Consider the following 22,766-nt stretch of genomic DNA (forward strand, 5'->3'; position numbering starts at 1 on the left):
TCATAAGTTTGTTATTTAGTAGGAGAGATCGTTAATTGCATTTAGATGATAAACAGAGTACACCGAAGAGCTACTCTTTGTAGTTGACTCTCTCTCTCCATCTTACCAATCTTTTAAGTATCTCATTACGTCTTCAATTACGTCTACCGCTTCCTCTTCCATTTTATTCATGATGGGAGCTCCAGCTCCTCCATCTAAACACGACTTCCCTTGAGGACTAAGTCCTCTATAGATTTGAATAATTTGCTAAGTAGGAATTCCGTGGTGAGGACATTCTCTTTGATAATATTTGTGTCTCTCCCATGCTTCATAGAGGCTCACACTTGGCTGTTGTTTGAATCCTTGAATCAAAGCTCTAGCCTCTGCTGCTTTCTTTTGTGAATAGAAACCGGATAGAAACTCCTTCGTAACTTCGTCCCATGTCCTTAGAGAATTCAACTTGACCTCGTTGCCTAGATATTCCAAGGCACGCCTTATTAGGGAAAAGGGAAAGAGCTTGACGTGGATAAATTCTTTGGAAATTCCGTTCACCTTGATAGTATTGCAATATTTTTCGAACTCCTTGAGATGGTTTAGTGGGATTTTATGCTTGGCTCCACTGAATTGTAGCCTCTCTATCAAAGTGATCACTGCCGGCCTTATTTTAAAAACATTCGCCGGTGTTGTTTGTGGAGCAATCCCACTCTTAAATATTTATACACCGGGAATCCCCAATTCTTTTAACGCCACCCTTGGATTTTCTCCCATTTTTGCTTGTTCTTCTTGTTGTGGTTCTTCTTCCCTTTAGCTTCTAAAACTCAAAGATCGTCTAGAAACCCTTAATCTTGCAAAAATCCTCTCAATCTCCGGATCAAATGGCACTAGTGAATGACCATGAGCTCTAAGCATACAATCTTAAAAGAAATGATTAGTAGCACGGCTACAAGTGTAGCCTAATGGAGAAAAATTCTTACTCAATCGATTCAAACATCACAAAGGACAAACTATAGTTGCAATCAAAGGAATCCAAAAGCTATGTCCTATAACCTAAACTAGGGTTTACTATGAATGGCTAACAAGGAGAAATCACAATTAAATTCAATCAATTAAAGCAATTCCCAAATCAAGGGTTCATGTCTTTGAAATTTGCAATGTAATCTTGATTATTCTTATAGGTTGATCACTCCATGTCTAATTAATGACATGCAAAACTATGTCAACAAATTTAATTGCAACAATTCAATCAATTTAGGATCATAAACTAGCAAAAATCATAAATCAAGCATGCTTCCTCTTCTCCCTAACAACTAATCTACTCACTAATCATGGTGTAATTGAGAAGCAAAATAAATTCTATCACAATCATATTGATTTCAAGCTTAATAAAAAATAAAATCAATCAATCAAAAAATTCTAGAGCAAAGAATGTAATTCAAATAAAAATTCAAGAAACGAGAATAATTACAATGAAAGTAAAGCAAAGGAAAGAATTCTCACAAATTTTCATTGAATTGAAGAAGGAATTTCAAGATCAAATTGAAATCTAAGACCAAATTCATGTACAAATCAAATAAATTTTAAGCTTCTCTCTCTCTACTATTTTTGGAAAATCAATTCTAAAGTACAAAAATTTAAGTCTCCCTAAACAAAGAAAGTCAAAAGCTATAAATAGAAAAAACGAGCGAAAGGGACTGGAAAGGGTTGTGCGTGTGCACCACCCAAGCCACGCGCGCACACAGCTGGGTCTACACGCACGCTCCCCTTGTGCCGCACGCGCGCACCCCTGCTTGGTGCACGTGGCCTTGGCTCCTTCGTTTGCTCGATCAAACTCCGCACTCCTAAGCATCCCTATCATTGGTGCAATCGAGGCGATGCTTATGAGAAGGGAAACTCCCTTATCTTCCAAGCACTTCTACGCCTCAAGCCAAAACATTGCTTTCAAGGACCTCGAGTTTGCGGAGCTAGCTTGAATTGCATACTTGAAATCTCAGACTTAGCACCATCAACCCACTAGAATGCGCTCAAGATTTCTCCTTGGTGATCAAACCTCGGGAAACTTAACACACGTACAAAACAAGTCAAGGAAGCAAAGAAGAGAGAGAAATAGTCGAGAAATGAACAAAATGACAAGGAAACCAATAAAAGCATAAATTTCTCTAGACTTAAACAAAAACATACAAAGCAAGAATTATTTCATAAAAACATGGAAAAAATAATTAAAAATGAGAATAAAACTATAGAGAAGACCTAGCCTAAGAGTGTCATAAATGACACTCATCAACCTTTCTTAGTTACTTAGGGAGCATTAATAGATGTGAAAGGAAGTCTTATTACTTTGAGAGCTGGTAGCAATATGACTAGTTATGAGCTTAAGCCGATGCATGAATCTTTGTCTCTTGTGTATAGAATTATGTGTGTCAATTCCCCTTAATCTAATGACGATGTTTGCATGATTGTTTCTTCTACTAACAAAGTTCTTGAAGTTTTTGATAAAGTGTCTTTGAGTGTCGAATGGAAAAAGGTTAGTGAAGAGAACTAGGAGCCTTTGAAGCTTGAGGATGGGGAGATGATTTATATTCCTCCACGGTTTGAGATCTACCCTCAAGAAGACGAGATTGACTCAAAGTGTATTGATGGTGAGAAGCCATCCACTAAAAGGAGTAAGAAGACAAATACGAAAAAGAGAGCTTTTAGAAAGAAGAAAATAAAGTTGAAGCAAAATGTGCTTGTTCCGAAAGTTTCATCCACTGAAAGTTCATCAAGCAACGATGTGAAGTTGCTAAGAATTAAGGAAGAGTTTATTCCCTCTAACACTTTGAATAAGGTGGTGTTCTTTGACCCTCCATGATTTGGAGAAAGGGTCAAGCTAAGGACCTTAAGCAACTGCTTCCTAGAAGGCAACCCGATTTTTTAACTTTTTCTTTTGATTATATTTTCCTTAGCTTCTTTTCAATTATTTTTCTTTCTTTTACTTATTTTGTATTTTGATTAATAGGTTGAATTTATCGGAATTGCACTACCTAAAGTGAGCATGAGCATAATGGGAATATGTTTTTTGGTGTTTGGTAAGAATATGCTCAATATTATTGAATTTTGAGATAAATGGGTATGGAGATTTAGGAGGTAAGTAAAGAAAAGGTGTGCTTACATTTGAAGCAAGTTTTAGCTTGGTGTGTTCATTATGGTGCTCTCATTAATTTGGAATGTTGAACCCACTGGAAATGGATTTAGTTACTGGTTGTTTTAGTGGGTTCAATAATCTTGGAATGATAAAGATCGTTGAGCCCATGTATGAACGCACCAAGAGAACAATCAAAGCTAGAAAAGGGAGCAACAGGCGCGCTACACTCTGGCACGGGCGCGCTGGCCCATTGCGCGACCGCGCCTCTAGCAAACTGAGGCCTACTTCTTTCTTTATCCTTTCTTTTCCTCATTTCCCCTCTTCTTCGCCCACTAACGCACCCTCCTTTTCACTCCAAGCAACAAACCCAGTAAACATTAACCCCAAAATCAACCATAAACCTTCTAAAATCGTAAAAACAATCAACAAAATCTACAATTTCCTTCTTCATATTTATCATCTAACTCAAAAATCGTACTACCTTCCTCTATTTCTCAATCTCTAATCTCTCTCCTCCATTAAAGACCAAATTGGGGCTTCTCATTAGTGGGAATTGGTGGCTATTTCTTGATCAATCATGCTTCTAGTGTGGTATAATAATCTTCTTTAGCTCTATTTTATAATATTATATCATATTGTTGCAAGATTTTGATTGTTTATGATTGTGAATAGTAGTAGTATGAATTTTGATGAACTTGGTGATTTATTGAGAAATTGGGTTGACTATTAGTGTTGTTGTTGATTGATTTTGCCTCATATTATGTTGTTAATTGTTTGTGTAGCCTAATTGTGCAATTTTGTTGTGATTTGTGGAAGGTGAATCTTGGTAGTAAGTGGTTGTGATTGGAGTTCTTGGTTTGTTGAGCTAAGTTTGTGATTGAGTTGTGTTAGTGATTTAAAGTGTTTTGTGAAGTTGAATTTGTGATCTTGGTTGTGAAAATTTGGTGAAGCAAGCATGTCTAGAATTGTGAAAGCTCTAACCTCTAAAACCAAAAAGAGAAACACCAAAATCACCATTGACGAACCCTCACCTTCAAACACTTCCTTCTCACAAACACAAATCCTAGAGCCTCTTCCTCTACCTAAAATTCATTTCGTTAATCAAGGCAACAATCCTAATTGGACAAATTTCAAAAAAAGAACCTATAAGCCCTTATGACACTACCACCAATATAACATGATCAAATTAGTCACCGTTGATGACTTATGAACTCTTTTCAACAATCTTGGTTTTAGTTGGTAACCAAGAGCTACCGGACTTATCTTGAGCCTACTTGGGAGTTCATAGCTTCCTTGAGTACTACTCTGCTTGGTGACAAGGACTATGCGATCACCTTCAACCTCTTTCATCGGGTGCATGTTATGTCTCTGGCTGAGTTGAACGTGGCCTTAGATTTCAATCCGGGGCTGATATAGTCTTCTCCGACTGCGAGCATGATTACTTTGAGGGTTTCTCCGAAAATGATTTTTGGCAAACAATCTCGGGGAAGGATAAGTTCAGTGCTTGATTCTCTCTTGCTAGCGAAATATTTCGACCTTGTTTGAGAGTGCTCCATAGGCTATTGGGGTACTCGGTGTTCCCAAAGCAAGACCTTAGAAAAGGTGTCGCTCCTTGAGTTGCGAGTTTTGTGGATGGTAACTATGGAAGAGTATCGAGGACGGTTGAACTTTGGGCGTATTTTTTAGAAAAGTAGTTTAGACATAAAGGGTAATGGGTCGGGTGACATACCTTGTGGTTGTATGATCACAAGGTAAGCTACAAAGATTGGGTTTGAGGGGTATCTTCTTTCATGCACTCCGGTGGGGGATCTTGACACCCTCTACTTTGACACCGATCAACTCAAGCAATTCCATTTCTTTGCAAGGAATGATGATGATGAGGTGTTTGATTGGCTTCTTAGGAGCTCTCACCGGTGTTATCTTTCGAACCACTCCCTAACCTCTTTTCACCAGCATGCCCCTAATGTTTTGTTTGTGCCCATGAGTAATCGCATCCCCGGGGAGGATGAAGACATGGAAGATGTGTTCAATGAGGAGCGGCAAATTCGACAAAATCAGCAACAACAATAAGGAGCGCAATGGTGCCGAATTGGTGGGCATGCAAGTCCGCATGGATGAGATGTATGACCTAGACTTCAAGGCAATCTACAACCAAATGAGAGGCACAACCGAGATGAAACAAGGTATGTTTCTCCAACAACAACTTTATGATGTGAGTGTTAACCATGGTGAGATCACACCCCCGGTTAACTACCCGTATTTCTCTCCTCAAATCGGTGTTGTATCATCTAGAAGAGGTGATGGGTTGCCTAGTTACCCATATTGTCCGGGACCCTAAGGGTGAGACTAGATCATTCCCGGATGAGCATGGTCACTATGATTACCATCTTTCCAGTGGGAGCGACTATAGCTGTGATCCTAACTACCCCTATGTTGACCACACCCATCCTCTACCTCAAGATTTGCCCGAGCAATTTACTCCCTTATCCCCTTGGCAACAAGATAACTTTATGGGTAACTATGGATGGCTTGGATGAGATCCTTATGGTCCCCCATCCGACTTATCATATGATAGAGATGATGGCAATGATGATGCCAGGCCTAGTGGTAGCTAGTTCCCCCTTTCTTTGAACTTTTACTTCCATCCCTTTATCTTGTATTCTTTGTTTATTATTGATGGAATGTTGAGATTTATTTTTGTCTAAGCTTGGGGGGACACTAGTCTAATGGATAGTCTCGGTGGCCATTTCGTTTTATTATTGTTGGATTTACTTGTTTTTCATGCCTTGATGGTGTATGATTGTTTTCCTTGGTCATTTATATGTTGTAGGGAGTTGTTGTTATTTCCATGATGATTTCATGTTATCTCTTGTTGGATATATTTTATTGTTGTTTTTGATGATAATGATCTTTCCATGTTGAGATGGTAATTTTTCTCCCGTTTATCCAAATCCCAAAAAATCCAAAACCCATGAATCCATATCCCTCTAATCTTTTGATTTTGTTTTCTTGTATAGTTGTTTTCGCTATTTTAGGAAAAATAGTCGATTTTGTTAGTTTGTTTGATTTTGTAGGTTAGTTAGTTTTGATTCTTTAGTTTTATTTTGTGTCTTTGATTTTCATTTTTGATTTTTTTTCTTTTTCTTTTTCTTTTGTTTTGAAGTTACTAACCGTTTTATTTGTATATAGTTCATTTTTTCTTTTTCATTCTCTCCCAGTTTTACTAGTTCATGCTATGATTGTGGAGATTCAGGGAGATGGTATCTTCTTTACCACACTTTTCTTTGCTTAGCTTGGACCTGGTGAGATTTTTCTTATTTTTCTGTTTTCTTTTTTTTTTATTTTATTGGTTGCATTGAACTGGATTAGTTTAGGAAGATTTGAATGGTTCAAGGATGTTTTCTTTGTAACACCAAGGGTGTTTTGGGTGTTTTTGTCCCTCGGGAGAGTTACAACACGAAGACTGATCCGGGATGAGCTGTGCCTGCAAAACAAACGGAGACACCTGTTGGGTGGTGCTCCGCCTCCAACGATCAAGTTAGCAACTTGAAAAGGAATAAAGAGTACGGAAATTTAGGTCGGAATCTGCTCGGATTCCAAGCTCAGGTGTTTCTCTGATGTAAGAGAAAGCAGGTGTAATAAAATGGTAAAACGTGCCCTCGAAATGAGGGACATCGCCCTATTTATAGGGTCAATGGGAATTGCCCCTAATTAGGTCACTGAACCCTAATCATTGGTGGGCTGCCGTATTCCGGCGTTCTCGGGATTTGGGCCTGAAGGCCGCCTTTTCCCCTTTATCTCTAGAATGACACGTTTTAAGCAGGGATTGGTCCATTTTGGACCAATCTTAGGCTGACATGTGTCACCCTCTGATTGGGCCACTTAGCAGGGTAAAAATACCCTAAACATTTGCCCCTCACAGATGTGACGTAGCATGCCACGTTGCCTCTGTGACACATGTTACTCTCCGGTGGGCGGTAATTTTACCGTTACATAGTAGCCGTTCACCTTCCAGGTAAATTACGGAAATGCCCCCGTATTTACCCCCTATATATAGCCGTTTTACCCTCATAATTTTGTACGTTTTACAAAAATTTTGTAGAGAGAAAAACTTTGAGAGAGCAGAAGTCATCCGGTTGATTCAGGCGCAAGCAAGAAACTTTGTTCTTCCGTAACCCAGCCGGACCCGCCTTCCTTCAGATACCAAATCCAAAGGTACCATCTCTGTCTCTCTCAGCTCTTTTCCTTTTTCACCGCTTGTACATATTTCTTGCAATAAAGGGATGCATCACCAACACACACGGCCCAACCTAGGTTAGAGTCTAGCCGGTCACCAGGGACGGCTGAGTCTAGGACTAGGAGTGCCAGCTTGGGGTGTTGGGACCACCCTTTGCCATGGATTCATACTAGTTATGTGTCTGTGTAGGACACCATGGCTCGAACAATGCAGAGAGCCAATGATCCAAATTACAGAGGCGAAGGCTCAGGCGGCCAAACGCCTGAGGGAGACACGTCTGGTCAGGGAGATCAGATGGCTCGTGAGAGATCCCCTCCGCGCGCCCCCTCAACCCCCGCTGACTCTTTCTTAGAGGAATGTGACCAAGGCGGCGACGATGCCGCCTCTGCTCCCATGGACCAAAGTGAGGGGGAGACGGAGAGTGATAGCTCCGCCTCTACCTCCGAGAGCAACGATGACTTGCCCCCTCTTCTGGATAGCGAGGAGGAAGAAAGAAAAAAGTGGAGTGAGAAGGACGATCCCTTCAGCATCCACGTCTCCTCCAAGGTTCGAATCCAGATGGGGGAGAACTTAGAGAATTTTAAGAAAATGCACCCGCTAGGAGACGGGTATAAGATCCGGGTGCCGCCTAAGCATGGCACCATCGCCTGGGGGGATGATCAACAGAACGCCAATAGCTATTTTGGCTGTTACAAGGCGGCGTTCAAAGCCGGCCTTCGCTTCCCCCTTCACCAGGCGGTGAAGGCAATTTTGAGAGGCTACGGCCTGGGGCTCTGGCAACTTACCCCCAACTCCTGGACCAACATTCTGGGGTATGTTGCCGCCTGCGAGTTCCAAGGGCTTAACCCTGGCTGGGAGGCTTTTGCAAGCATGCATTACCTCAGCAGGAGCCCAGGCGGCTGGAGAGCGTGGTATACTCTAACCACACAGCCGCAATATATGATGACCTTGGACAAGGTCTCCAAGTTCGATGGCTGGAAGCACAGGTTCTACTTGATGTCAGCCCCAACCAGACGGGAAAATTATGAATTTCGTCTGTACAATAAGAAGCCTGACTTGTTATGCAGGAAGTGCGCTCTTCCTCGGATCCTGGAGGAAGACTTTGACAAAATAATTGAGGCAGAATTTTTCGGCCTCACAGACGCAACTCTGTCAACCGGGGTAACAATAAAAGTTCCTAAGAGCTGGATTCCCAAGAGCGCCTGGTTCAGGGATGAATGTTTCTTAGCCGCCTGCGGGTTAGGGCACATGTTTAATAAACGTATGCACCTGAGTTCATACCGTCTGTAGTACTTTTCTATCGGTATTGATTTATGATGTTGACCAATTTCTTTCTTTTTGCAGAAGAAGCATTGAACATGCTGCAGACGGAGAAAACTCCCTAGCGGTCTTCTGCGACCATCCGCAAAGAGCTTGCGGAGAAAGCTGCGGCCGAGGTCAGGGCCAAGGTATTGAGTGCCTGACCCTTTCTTAAGTTTATTATATAAACTGTCTTGCCCGAATACTAACCTTTACTTGTTTATTTTCACAGGGGGGAGAAGTTTGGAAATCGTTTGAGAAGAATCTCAAACGGGCTAGAGAGGAGGCCCCAGCCGTTCTCAATAAAATAAAAAAGTCCACCTCCACGTCAACTCCTGGCACCTCAGCCGGGGCTAAGACGACGCGGATAGCGGGGCGACTCGAGAAAGTAGGCGGCAGCCTGTGCCTAGATCTTGCCAACCCCTCAGCAGCCGCGGGGTTCACCACGCCTGCAAGCGTTTCTCGCCTGGCCGGCTTTGAAGGTAAGAACCCTTTTGAATCCCCGCTTGAGTTGGGGTGGTCTTTACGGGTGAAATCCCACTCCCAACAGACGTCATCCTCAGACAGCCGGATACAAACAGGTGTCGCCTTAGTTTCGCACTCATCACCTATTGATTGTGGTGCAGATCAAACTCAATCTCCCCGCTGGCAAGACGTCCAGAAGCACGCCAAGGCCATGCTGGACGCCGTCCGGAAGAGGGATAAGGACAATATCCCTGGGATAGAGACGTTTAATCTTGAACGCATTCTATCCCTTCTGGCTGAGGTAAGAAACCTGTCAATTCCATGTTATTTTTTCCAAGTATTTACCCCGCGTGTAATTCTTATACCGCCTGCTTTTTTGCAGGCCATGCTGCGGGTGGACGGGCTAAAACGTCCTTATTCCCGCAAACGGGAAGAGGTAAAAAGGGCTAAGAAGTCTGCCATAGACGCTGATAATATTGCTTTCCACTCAACTATCGTAAATGAACTTGAAACTAAAGCAATAATTATGACACAGGCGTCTAAAATCCAGCAGCTGGAGCTAGATCTGAAGGCGGCCGACCAGCGGGTAACGAATGCTGAGACGGCCAAGAAGGGGGCGGAGGAGGCCCAAAAGAAAGTAGACGAGAGCGCCAAAAAGGCTGAAGAGGCACTCAAGAAGACCCAGGCGGACTTTGGCAAACTGAAATCCGAGGTTGAGAGGTTGGAGAAGGATGCTGCTCAAGCTAAGAAAAACTTTGCAGCAACCCTAGAGGCGGAGCAAAACCGCCTTGTTGCTGAAAGTAAAGCTAACAACGACGCCCGTATGAAGATTGCCTGGGCTGCCTTGTACCCAGACACAGATTACAGCATCTAGGCACTGGCGCACAGCTACGCCGAGTACGTGGTGTACTTGCGGGAGCAAGGCGAGCCAGAGCCTGCCTCCTTTGAAGCCTGAGTCAACTCCATTGAGCCGTCCGCGCCTGAGCTTTCTGAACCTGGCGAAGCGCAGGATGTTCCCTCAGACGATGAGGAGAAAGGAGAGAACCAGGAGGCTCCGTCTGCAGGCCAGAAGTAATAATTCAGCGGCAATGTGCCAATCTTTGCTTTCTTTTTTATTTTCCCTTTATTCAGCGGATGTATGCCAAAACTTGCGCTTTTTTCCGGCCTGCATGCCGAGTATTCTTGTATTTACCGGCTGTGGAGCCGTGTTAATTAACAATTTCTCTCTCCCGGACGAGGTCCGGTTAACATTTAATCCATTACAACCGTTTGGTTTGATGGACTTTTATGAATTGCACCGACTAAGTCGGTTTTGATTATTTTGCATTTGAATTTTTAGTTTTTGACTATCTTATGAAAAGCATGCGGCGATTCTTTGCCTAACTAGTTAATAGTCTGGCTGTCCTTGCCCCTAGACGGCTGTGTGATTAGTTTCAGTTGGAGCTGGTTGATTGACTTGAAAACGTCTGATGCTGAAAAGAGCATGATATGTTTGTAAGTCAATCAATCACAGTAGTGATTGCCCCAAACCAAGTGCACAGCCGTACACCCACAGGAGTTTTGGTCACTATGGTAGAAATTTCATAGCCATTGAACTCTTGCCCCAATTGAGGTGAGGTACAATTTTTAGAATGGATAACCTAAGTGAGAACTTCAGCCGGTGACCGACTGATGCCTATGGGCATCTGGTGTTTAGGGACTTATTCGTTCTTCGTAGGTTATTTCGGTCAGACGGCTATGAGTTGATCAATTCGGTTGTTCAATTTTTGCCGTCTGCATGGATACGTAGAACCGATAGATAATCTGTTCTCTGCGACGATTGCATCCGGAGGGGTGTCGCCGGACGCCTTTGTCCATGTTGGGACATGCGATTTTATAAAAAGAGCAACCATCCGGCCATTTTAGCCTCTGGTCTTGTTTGAGACCGGTTGTGTAGCCACTAAACATTTTTGTGCTTAGTTTCTTAATTAGTGTTGAATTTTCACCAAGTATCGAACTTATTTATTTATTTTTTTTTTATTTATTTATTTTTTCAAACGAGTCTGTCTGGGTATTACCCAGGCGGATCATGCTAAGTATCAAACTTAGTTGAGAAAAATGGTTAAGCAGTTGAATAAACAAAGTATCCAACTTAAGTAAACAAGGGATCCAAGCATTACCCAGGCGGATAAACAAATGTAACCTTTACCAAGTATCGAACTTAGTTAGGTAGATGGGGAATCCGCCTGGATATTACCCGGATGGATAATCAAACGATAACTCAAATTTGCAAACAAAAACTTAATCTTCAATAGTTGACTCGTTGTTTACAAAAAGCTACAATCTAAGAAGTAGTACTTTTTTAGATTGTCTACATTCCAAGTTCTAGGTAGGCGCCTGCCATCCGGAGTTTCCAGGCGGTAGGTGTCGTCCCTTATTTCTTCATAGATCCGGTAGGGGCCTTCCCAATTTGCGGTCAGCTTTCCCAGCTCATTGGCCCTACCGGTTGCCTCCATTTTTCGTAACACTAAGTCGTCAACTTTCAAAGGACGCTTGTGTACTTTTTTGTTGTAGGCTCTCGTCATTCTCATACGGTAAATCTCATGACGCAAGGCGGCATTACCCCGGCGTTCTGGAAGTGAATCCAATGCCAGGCGCATTGCTTCCCAATTTGCCTCTTCATTATACAACATGACTCTGAGAGTCGGCTCGTAATGTTCGATGGGCAAGACGGCTTCAGCACCGTAAACCATAAGAAATGGGGTTTCACCGGTTGCCCCTTTCGCTGTTGTCCGGATGGCCCATAGGACATGGACTAATTCTTCTACCCATAAGCCACCGGCTCTTACTATTTTCTTTTTAAAGCCGTCTGAGATAAGTTTGTTAAAAGCTTCAACTTGGCCGTTTGCTTGGGGCCGGCTAACAGATGCAAAACAACTTGAGATCCCCTCATCTCCCAACCAAGTTTTTAGCTGAGGCGTCTCAAACTGAGGACCATTATCAAACACCATAGACATTGGTACCCCGTACCGGGTGATAACATTCTTCCAGATGAAGGAAATGACGTCTGAGGTCTTGATGTTTTTAACCGCCTCAGCCTCAACCCACTTGGTGAAATAATCCACAGCCACTAAGATATAGCGCTTTCCGACTGGAGCAAACGTGTAGGGACCCAGAATGTCCATACCCCACTTTGCAAACGGGATTGGACTTTGGATGGCCGTCAGATCAGTAGCCGGACGATGAATAAGTTTTCCAAACTTTTGGCACTTGTCACATTTTTTCACCAATTCCTTGGCGTCTGCCTCAAGAGTGGGCCAAAAGTAATGTCGTCTGGCTCTGACGGCTAGGGACCTGCCACCTATCCCTAGTGCAAGTCTTCGAGAACTTCTTTCCCTTTTTCTGGGGTGACACACTTCAACACAGGCTTAAGAAACCCCGCCTTGAAGAGCTCTCCATTTCTTAACTCGAAGCTTGCAGCTCGCTTCTTCAGGACGGCTGCTTCCTTTGGCGAATCAGGAAGTGTGCCGTCTGAGAAATAAGCCCGGATGCCATCCATCCAGGTAGAGCTTCGGTCCAAAACTCCAATGGGATCTTCATTGATGCTTCTCTTTTCCAGAACTTCCAAAAAGACAGACCGAGGCGTATCATGGCAGGCGAAAGATGCCAGTTTTGACAACGCATCCGCCTGGTTATTTTCAGACCTAGGCACTTGGTTCAGCCGGAATTCCTCAAGTGCCCCGGCCTCCTCTTTGACTGCCTGAAGATATTTGATCATAGCCGGATGGGTAGCCTCATAACTTCCCTCATACTAGCTAACATCCAATTGAGAATCAGAGTAGGCGTCAATTTTCATGGCCCCCGCCACCTTACACATACGCATGCCGGCTAGCAAGGCTTCATATTCCGCCTCATTGTTAGAGGCCTGAAACTTGAAGCGTAGTGCATACTCAAATCTGTCTCCTTCAGGAGACTCATAAATTACGCCTGCACCACAGCCGTTCTTTGTAGAGCTCCCGTCTACATACACTTTCCAAACCTGATCAAGATTATCCGGAGCCACCGGACGAGTCATTTCTACAATGAAGTCGGCAAACGCTTGACCCTTCACTGCCTTTCTTGGTTCGTAAATGATTTCAAGACTTTGCATTTCAATAGCCCATTTCAACATTCTCCCGGATGAGTCCAAGGTAGACATTGGCCGCTTGAGTGGCTGGTCCGTGTAGACCACCACCGGATGTGCCAAAAAGTAAGGCTTTAATTTTTTAAATGCCATATACAAAGCAAGACCAAACTTTTCAACCATGGGGTACCGGAGTTCAGCATTCTTGAGAACATGGCTAATGAAGTAAACCGGGAGCTGCACGCCGTCTCGCTCAGCAAGGAGAACGGCACTGAGGGCATGGTCTGAGACGGCTAGGTACATGTACAACGTCTCCCTAGGCAGAGGACTGACCAACCTAGGCAGAGAGTGTAAATGCTCTTTCAACCTCTGGAACGCCGCCTCATCATCATCCCCCCATTCAAATCTAGTCTTTTTCCTGATTGCTTGGAAAAAGTAGAGGCATTTGTCACCTGACCGGCTGAGAAATCTTCCCAAGGCGGCCAGGCAACTGGTGAGTCTCTGGACTTCCTTGACAGAACGGGGTGACTTCATGTCAATCACCGCCTGTATCTTCTCAGGGTTAGTCTCTATCCCCCTTTGATCAATTAGGAATCCGAGAAACTTCCCAGACTCAACACCAAAGACGCATTTCTTAGGATTTAACATAACCTTTTGCCGCCTGAATGTGGTGAAGGTTTCTCGGAGATCAGCAAGGTGATCCGCCTGTTGCTTGGATTTTACTATCATGTCATCAATGTACGCCTCCACATTCCTCCCAATCTGATTAACAAAGACCGTATTAATCATCCGTTGGAATGTTGCGGGCGCATTTTTCAAGCCAAACGGATTTTTTTTTTATTTTATTGGTTGCATTGAACTGGATTAGTTTAGGAAGATTTGAATGGTTCAAGGATGTTTTCTTTGTAACACCAAGGGTGTTTTGGGTGTTTTTGTCCCTCGGGAGAGTTACAACACGAAGACTGATCCAGGATGAGCTGCACCTGCAAAACAAATGGAGACACCTGTTGGGTGGTGCTCCGCCTCCAACGATCAAGTTAGCAACTTGAAAAGGAATAAAGAGTACGGAAATTTAGGTGGGAATCTGCTCGGATTCCAAGCTCAGGTGTTTCTCTGATGTAAGAGAAAGCATGTGTAATAAAATGGTAAAACGTGCCCTCGAAATGAGGGACATCGCCCTATTTATAGGGTCATTGGGAATTGCCCCTGATTAGGTCACTGAACCCTAATCATTGGTGGGCTGCGCCATATTCCGGCGTTCTCGGGATTTGGGCCTAAAGGCCGCCTTTTCCCCTTTATCTCTGGAATGACACGTGTTACGCAGGGATTGGTCCATTTTGGACCAATCTGAGGCTGACACGTGTCACACTCTGATTAGGCCACGTGGCAGGGTAAAAATACCCTAAACAAAGGGTGTTTAGGGTCATTGTTAATGTTGTCGAATAACCACTTGTTTGTTGATTGGAAATAATATGATATGCATGCATCTTTGCACTTTTCTTTTCTTTTCCTTTCCTTTCCTATTTTTCTTTCTATATTCATTCTTTTCATAAATTCTAAAAAATCCAAAAAAATGATTTTGAATCTTTCGTTTGATTTTCTTTTCATGGTATGCTTTTTTGTTACGGATATAATATCATCCAAACTTTTGCTTTTAAATGAATGGTTTCCTATGTGGTATCGGTATGCACGGTTTAAGAGTATCTTTGGTTGATTGTTTGATAGAGTATGCTAAGGTAGTGTCTTTAAAACATTTGGGTCCTTGAAGCCGGATTCTTTTTGTTTTTGAAAATTTGCAATTGCCCCCTTTTGGTGAATTTGAAATTAATAGTGAGTTTTTGCTACAACCATGTGAGGTTTTAGTTGTGTTCAAGCCTTCAACATTTCTCGATTGAGCGGCATATGGATCTTTGATTGTTGTATGCTTTATATAGAATTTGACTTTTATCTCCCAAGATGGTGACCGAGCCATTTAGGAAGGACAAAGGCATCTTTTCGGTGTGGTAATTTTTATTTTTCTAGGATTGATTTCTATTTCTTTATTTTGGGTTTTTATTTGCCTACTTGCTAACCATTTTAGCCATAAACCTTATTTTTAAGCAATTTCTTTAGATTTTTAGCCTTTTGTTTCAATCTTGTTTCCATTATTAGTTTTTGTTAAGCAATTAATCATTTTGATTGGAGTATATGGTGGATGAGTTGTAAATTGGTTCTTATAATGTAGGAAAGTTTGTATTGTGTATATTTTGCGCATAAAAGGCAATGTGCCAAGTTGAAAAAGCAAATTAAAAAAACCAAATCTTTGGCAAAGGAATGAAAAAATGTGAATAAAGCAATGCAAATTCAAAAACAAAAGCTTTGGCAAAAGTGATAAAAAAAGAAAAATGAAATATTCAAAAATATTTTTATGAGAGTGCTTCTTACTAAGCATTGAGGAGAATGCTTCATTTTATCTTGGGGGAAGCGTTTTTACGCTTTTTATATGTATGTTTGTGATTTTTGCTTTGAATAAGCTTGGGGGTGTTGGTGTTTTTGTTTAATTTGGTGATTGCTTTATTATGGTGTCGAGGATTGATCACCCTTTGCTTAACAATTTAGGTATACCACAAAATTCCAAATTATTAGCCTACCTTCACCCTTCTTGCCCTTACAGTACAACCTTTTTCAAGACATTTTGACCTTTGCGGTTGAGTCACAAGTCAGTGGAGGGAGATGTAGGTCAAGCCTATAGAGCGGTATGCCTTAGTATAGATGTTACGTAGCCTTGTATCTCTTTCTTTTTCCGGTTCCTTCAAGGAATCATTGAGATGCTTGCTAAAAGTGGATTTGACGCTAACTGGGAGAATGTGCTAAAATGTTTTAAGATGAAAGTGAATTGCATTTCATTCGATCCCTATGCTTAACATATCCTATATTTCAATTAACCCTAGATATCTTGGAACGTGTATACCATTATTGTGTAGAAAATTGTTCATTCACTTGCATTAGGACATTTGTAAAAGTCCGTTTCGTTAGGTACTTGTTTGAATCTTTGAATTCACTTTTTTTCTTTTAATGATTTTGCCTCATTTTACTTCTAAGAGTTATGGGTCAAACTCTTAAGATACCCTTACGATACCTCACTTGTCCTCGTTGGAAACTTTGGGGTTTAAAGGAGTTGTTGTAGCTAAAAACAACTGTGATTTCTACAAAAGTGAGTCTTAGTGTATATTCTTGTCTCTTTCTTTCTTTTTCTTTGTTTGAATTAGGCTTTCATCATATCTCTTCTTGCTTTTTTTTGCTAGAGGACAAGTAAAAGTTTAGCTTGGGGGAGTTTGATGAGTGTCATATATGGCACACATTTAGCCTCTTTTAGGATGATTTTTCATGATTTTTATATCTCTTTTACTTACTTTTCTCTAGATTTGCTTATATTTTCTTCCTTAGATGTTTTCCCATTCTGTTGCTTTTCTAGTTTATTTTGCATTTTCTTCTTTACTTGTTTGATCTTCTTTGATTATAGGAAGTTGGCAATGTTCAAGAGCCTCAAGTGTATTCTTCTCAGAGTTTTCAAGCCAAAGAGATGTCTCGGTTTCTCCATTTGAAGCCCAAAAGCAAAGGAGTCCAAGAGCATGTTCTTCAAGGTTGCACTCTCATACCGTGTGGACATGAAAAAGTGGTTTCAAACCCACCAAATAAGCTCTTAACTATTGCTTATTTCATCAGGGCTCAGCCGGAGCTCACGGAATCAATCTCTTCTCCTAGTTCCGTACCCATTTTGTAGCGATTGCGCACATTAGTTAGTTTTACTATGTATGGAATTTCTTTTATTTTAGAGAAAAAAAAATAATCTTTGTTTAGAATTAGAATTAATTTTTAAAGAGAGAATCTCTTGATTTGGGAAATATTGTTCGTAGATTTTAGAGAGAGAAACTAAGTGTTTAATGAATGTGATAATAAGATCTTCTCTCCTCTTTTATATTGATAAAGGTTTTGTAAGAATTCTTTTACATTTCAATGCATTTTATGTTTGATTTTGTTATGTTGTTGAATTTGATTATTGAAGTTTGATTTACAATGTTGATGATGAGTTTTATGATTTCTTTTGTTATGCTCTTCAATTTCACCATGATTAGTGAGTAGTTGATTTGCTAGGGAATGTGGTGAAGCGTGTATTGGTGATAATTTAATGCTAATATTGGGTTTTTGATTAATTTGCTGATGTGATTAAATTGGATAATGAAATTTGTGAATGTGCTTGGTTTGAAGAGGAGTCGTATCCTCGATGATCATGCTAGATTGAATAATAGCTTTTAATGACACGAAAAATTGATTTGGATGCTATTATTATCGTTTGATCTCGATTTGTTATTTTACTTTGAAGTCATTTGTAGAGACATCTAGCTTGACCTTAGGAAATAGCCTATTAAGTGATTTTGATTTCTTATTCTGTTTTCCCTAGCATCGCTTAGTTGATTGAATTCCCTCGAATAGAAAAATTGTTATTAATGCATGTGGATCCTAAATTCCCTAGTGTTTTGATATTAGATTTCTATTTGATTTGTTTGATTGAATTTCCTTCTATATTTAGACCAACCCACTCCCTTTAGCTTTCTGAATAGCTTAGCATCAACATTAGTATTCCTACCTTCCTTTCGATTCGACCTAGACTTTTCCCTATGGATTCAAAAATATTGTTTTGACTGGGAAATATAGCTTCAAGCTACCAAGGTTATATTGTCTTCAATCTTCAATGCGATATAGCCCTAGTGCAGAGAGCTTACTAGCATGAGAGAAGCTTGCTCATCCTCCACTAGCTTGCCAATGAGCGCTAAGTGAGTGAATAGCCTTGCCATTTGAAGCACGTGGGCTCGAAGTGACATTCCAGGTCTTAGTCCAGCACTATAGACTTGTGCCCATACCTCTTGCTTTTCATTAGCTAGGCACCCCTCTTGCGGCGGCTTGTTCTTCATGTTGGAGACTGACTTAGTCACTTCCTCCACGAGACCATCATAATTGCCATTGATACTCTTGGTGACCCTCAAATTGACTATTACCTCTAGAACTTTTAGGAGCATGTCCGGAAAATAGTTGGAGAACTTCCCCTTCTATTGTTCCTGGATAGAGTTTTCCATGAGTCGTGAGACTCTTTTGCAATCACAACTCCACTCCTCATGAGCCTCATTTCTCATAACCTCTTTTGAGGAGAAACTCGTGATGGGTATGTCCATAATATTCTCTAGTTAGCGGTTTCGGAGGGTCTTTCGGAGTTCTTCTTCCCACTCCTTAAACTTCACCAAATTCAAGCAAAATGGTAACTTTTCGGGAAGTTCCAAGTACATTAGGCAGTTGTCGTTAGTTGAAGACATGATTCTACAATTGAGAGAATTTAAAAAATGAAAAACCATACTTAATATTTAAATAAGATTGAAATCATGCATTTGAATCAAATTTATTTAAACGTCTTATTCACACATTAAATTGTCCCCATTTAATGAGAATAAGCGAGTCCAAGATCCAAAGAAACAATGCGTGGTTAAGTATGATCTGGCTTGTTTTAACACTCAATCTTCGAAGGTAAGCAACTCTTTGCTAATGGCTCCTAGCCACTGTTGGTTGGATAAATTGTCACATTTAATACTCTCTTAACAACTTTTATCCACTTTGCTAAGACATGTTAGGACTCCAAAACTCATATCGTTAAGTATAATCAAAACCAACTTGCATAACCGGTATGCCTTACGTATCCAAGGGACTAATAGTGATGTCTCGCTTTGGCGTATCCCATCACTATTCTCAATAGGTCGATAAGTGTTGTTTTGGAATGACAATTTCACACAAAAATTTAAGGACCTAGAGTTTCAATGTTGGTTGATTTAAATTAACTTAATTAATCATCGCAACATTCAAAATCCTAAACATGCATATAACATATACATATAATCATAAATATATATCGAAAACATAAATAAAGATGCATTTGGCAACTAGCATGACCCCTTGAGTCTTCAAGTCTTCAAGTGACATCTTTTTGCAACTTCATGGCTTCGTCTTCCAAGAACCTCCGTCTTCAAGACATAACCATAATTATGCAAACACTAGTATTTACCATTAGAACTAATCTAAATACTAAGGTACAAAAAAAAATCAATGGTTCGTAGACCTTATTTAGATTTTCAAAAATACATCACGGAATGCAGTTTGTATTTTCTATCCTATATAATCGGGCTCCACTAGTTTCCATTTTTGTAAAACATGCAGGAGAATATACATTCCATTCATCCATTCACTATTTGTGAATGTCACATGCATTTTACAACGATAACAAAGCACAAACATTCGTAAACTAGTAACTAATTTACGTCATTAATCCATTTAACACGCCTAATTAAAACTAGTCGAAGTTGTTTAACCGACTATGTAATTTAGCGTAATTAAAATTAAAGTTCCCACAAAATTCCGCATCCATCTTAATTAATCTATTTAATCAAGCCATTAAACCCAAAATTTTTCCAACGTCGCTCAAAACCGAGGCCTAGCCTTAAAATTTAATTAAAATAATTAAAACCAAAATGATTAAAATGGCAAAAGAACGCATAATTGCGTACTACAAAATGTCTAAGTGCCAAGCAGGAAGAATTGGAGTGCGTACTACTCGCACAACCAATTGATGATCAATGAACGTGGAAGTGAATTACGATGTCGCTTACGTGTTATACTGGCCACATCAGCAAACATTCACACACCAAGTCGTGGCCCATGATGGCCATGTCAGGCGAGCTCATTACACTTAATTGCTCCGTAAGCAATGTCTACGCACATTTAACCCTTTCATGCACCAAGATGCATATACTCACAGCATACCCCTGAGCAACAAGGATCAAGCTCGCGCAAGCCAAGCGACGGCCAGCCAAGCCACACACATCAACAAGCATGGCGCGCACAGCACGATTCTGCTACTTGCATTGCTTGCTGGATGGCGCACCGTGCTGCTGGTAGCGAGTAGCAACAACACAAGGGAAGAACACACTCGAGGCGGCCCCTTGGCAGCCACATGCGGAATACTATGCAGCCCGGCTAGCCAAGGGAGGCTTTTGTCTCGATTTTCGTGCCATAGGCTCAGGGTTTTAACCCTAATTTTACGTGACTAAATAAAGTATTGAACATTAATTTTAGAATTAATAAAATGAGCTAAAAATGAAAAATGATTACAAGTCCAACTTAAATAATAAATCATCAAGGTACACATAACCAAAATTATTTCCAAGAACCATTCTTTAATAAAATTGGTTCAACTTGGTGCAACAAAATAAACAAGGGTAATTACTCTCTATTAATTTAATTAATTTAAATTAATCATGAGATTTTGACAAAATAAAGGGGAGTTGGAATTGATGAGTGTCATTTATGGCACTCATAAAGTAGTCTTTTAGGATGTTTTCACCCTATTTTCTTAGCTTTCTTTTATTATTTTGGTCTTTTCTCCTATAGTTTCTCTATTTCTTTCTTTCTTCTTATTTTACTTTCCTTTATGTGGTTTTCTTCGTGTTTCCCTTTTGGCTCTTTTTCTCTTGAATTTTCTCTCTTTGCTTACTTTTGTAGGTGCTTAAGGAGTTGGCTTTGCAAAGAGATCAAGAAGAGCAAAAAGGGCTAAGTAAAGAAGATGCAAGCTCCTTGCAGAGAGCTTGGAGAGGGCGCATAGCCTTTACCAAAGGCCGCGGGCGCAGGCACGATAAAGTGCAAGGAAATGGAGATTTTTATCAGGAACTCTCCGCGCCCTAGCTGCGGTCTACACGCGGGCGAGGATGTTTTAGAGAGACCGCTCCTATTGGAGACACCGCGAGACCCTGATTTCATTTGGGAACAAATAATTTTCCGCGCCCTTAGCCGAGGGAGCGGGCTACTATACCCACAGGCATGGGTGTTGCCCATATTGTCTGCGGAGTTAGTTATGGGTTCCGTACCCATTTTTCCGCGCTCGTGGGATATTCTTGGAGAAGGCGCGGCCAATCAGATTTTTTTCTTTGTTTATAAATAATCTTGTAATTTCTTTTCAAAGAGAACTTTTAGATAATTTTTTATTTGCTTAGTATTTGGAGAGAGAAACTAGAGAGAAGTTAGAGAGAAAGTAGAGATGGAAATTCTTGGATTTTTATTTGTATTACAACATTGCTTCAATCAAGTTTTGTATTTTTCCTTCATATCAATGAAAGTTTGTGAGATTTCCTTCCTTTGAATTTACTTTTATTGCAATTTCCTTTAATGCTTGAATGTTTATTTTGAATTTTTGTTTAGGCTTGAGAAATTGTTGAATGATTGAATCCCTTCTTGATTAAACTTGAAATGAATATGTTTGTGATTGAATTTGTTTTGTCTTTCAATATCATCATGATTAGTGAGTAGATAATTAGTTGCTAGGGAGAAGGGGAAGCATGCTTGATTGATGATTTTTGCTAGTTGATGATCATTGATTGATTGAATTGTTGCAATTAAATTGGTTAACATAGTTGTTCATGTGATTAATTAGACTAGGAGTGATGATTAACTTATAAGATTAATCTAGATTGCATTGCAAATATCAATGACATGAACCCTTGATTTGAGAATTGCATTAATTGATTGAATTTGATTGTGATTTTCCTTGTTATCCATTTATAGTGAACCCTAGCTTGGCTTATAGGAGATAGCTTTTGGATTCCTTTTATTGCAACTATTGTTTGTCCCTTGTGATATTTGAATCGGTTGAGTGATCTATCAATTAGCATAATCAATAAGCTTACATGTGGAACTTATATCCCTACTGTTTAGCATATTGAATTTCTCGATTTATCTAGTTTCTTGATAATTTAGTTACAAACCACAACCATTTACATTCTTCAAATTTGCTTGACTTGGACTATAGCATAGTACCTACTCATTCCTTTGGGTTCGACCCTTAACTTACCATATACTTGTATTAGGTTGGTTGAATGTTTAAAAATTAGGTTTGGCTCTAGGGAGAGGTAGATAACGACCTACATTTTCCTCTTGTAAAATGGCGTCGTTGCCGGGAAATGATATTGGTTCTTAGTTATAGTTGTTGAGTTTATTTCATTCTTAATTTGAAAAAGAAAATAGAAAGATTTTTCTCTTTTAGGCTACACTTGTAGCCGTGCTACTAATCATTTCTTTTGAAGTTGTATGCATAGAGCACATGGTCATTCACTAGTGTCAGTTGATCCGGAGACTGAGAGGACTATTACAAGATTAAGAGTTACTAGACGATATTTGTGCTCTAGCATTTCAAGTGAGGAAGAACCACAATTAGAAGAACAAGCAAGAATGGGAGAAAATTCGAGAGTGGTATTGAAAGAATTGGGGATTCACGGTGCATATAGATTTGGGAGTGGGATTGCTCCACCTACAACACCGGCAAATGATTTTGAAATTAGGCCGACAATGATAACTTTGATTGAGTTGCGAAAATTAAGTGGGGCCAAGCTTGAAAGCCTAATAAATCATCTCAAGGAGTTCGAAAAATATTGCAATACTATCAAGGTGAACGGAGTTTCCCAAGAATTCATCCGCCTCAAGCTCTTTCCTTT

General features: G+C 40.5%; 1 non-coding gene across 1 annotated transcript; it reads left to right on the forward strand.

Moving 5' to 3' along the window:
• The first annotated feature begins 256 nt into the window (after positions 1-256).
• On the forward strand, positions 257-362 carry LOC145641318 (small nucleolar RNA R71). Its single transcript, XR_014115359.1, has one exon. It is a non-coding gene; the product is annotated as a small nucleolar RNA R71 (small nucleolar RNA).
• The last annotated feature ends 22,404 nt before the right edge of the window (positions 363-22,766 follow it).

This window comes from Chenopodium album, chromosome 7 (genome assembly GCF_948465745.1).
Source record: "Chenopodium album chromosome 7, dcCheAlbu1.1, whole genome shotgun sequence".
Taxonomy (NCBI): domain Eukaryota; kingdom Viridiplantae; phylum Streptophyta; class Magnoliopsida; order Caryophyllales; family Amaranthaceae; genus Chenopodium; species Chenopodium album.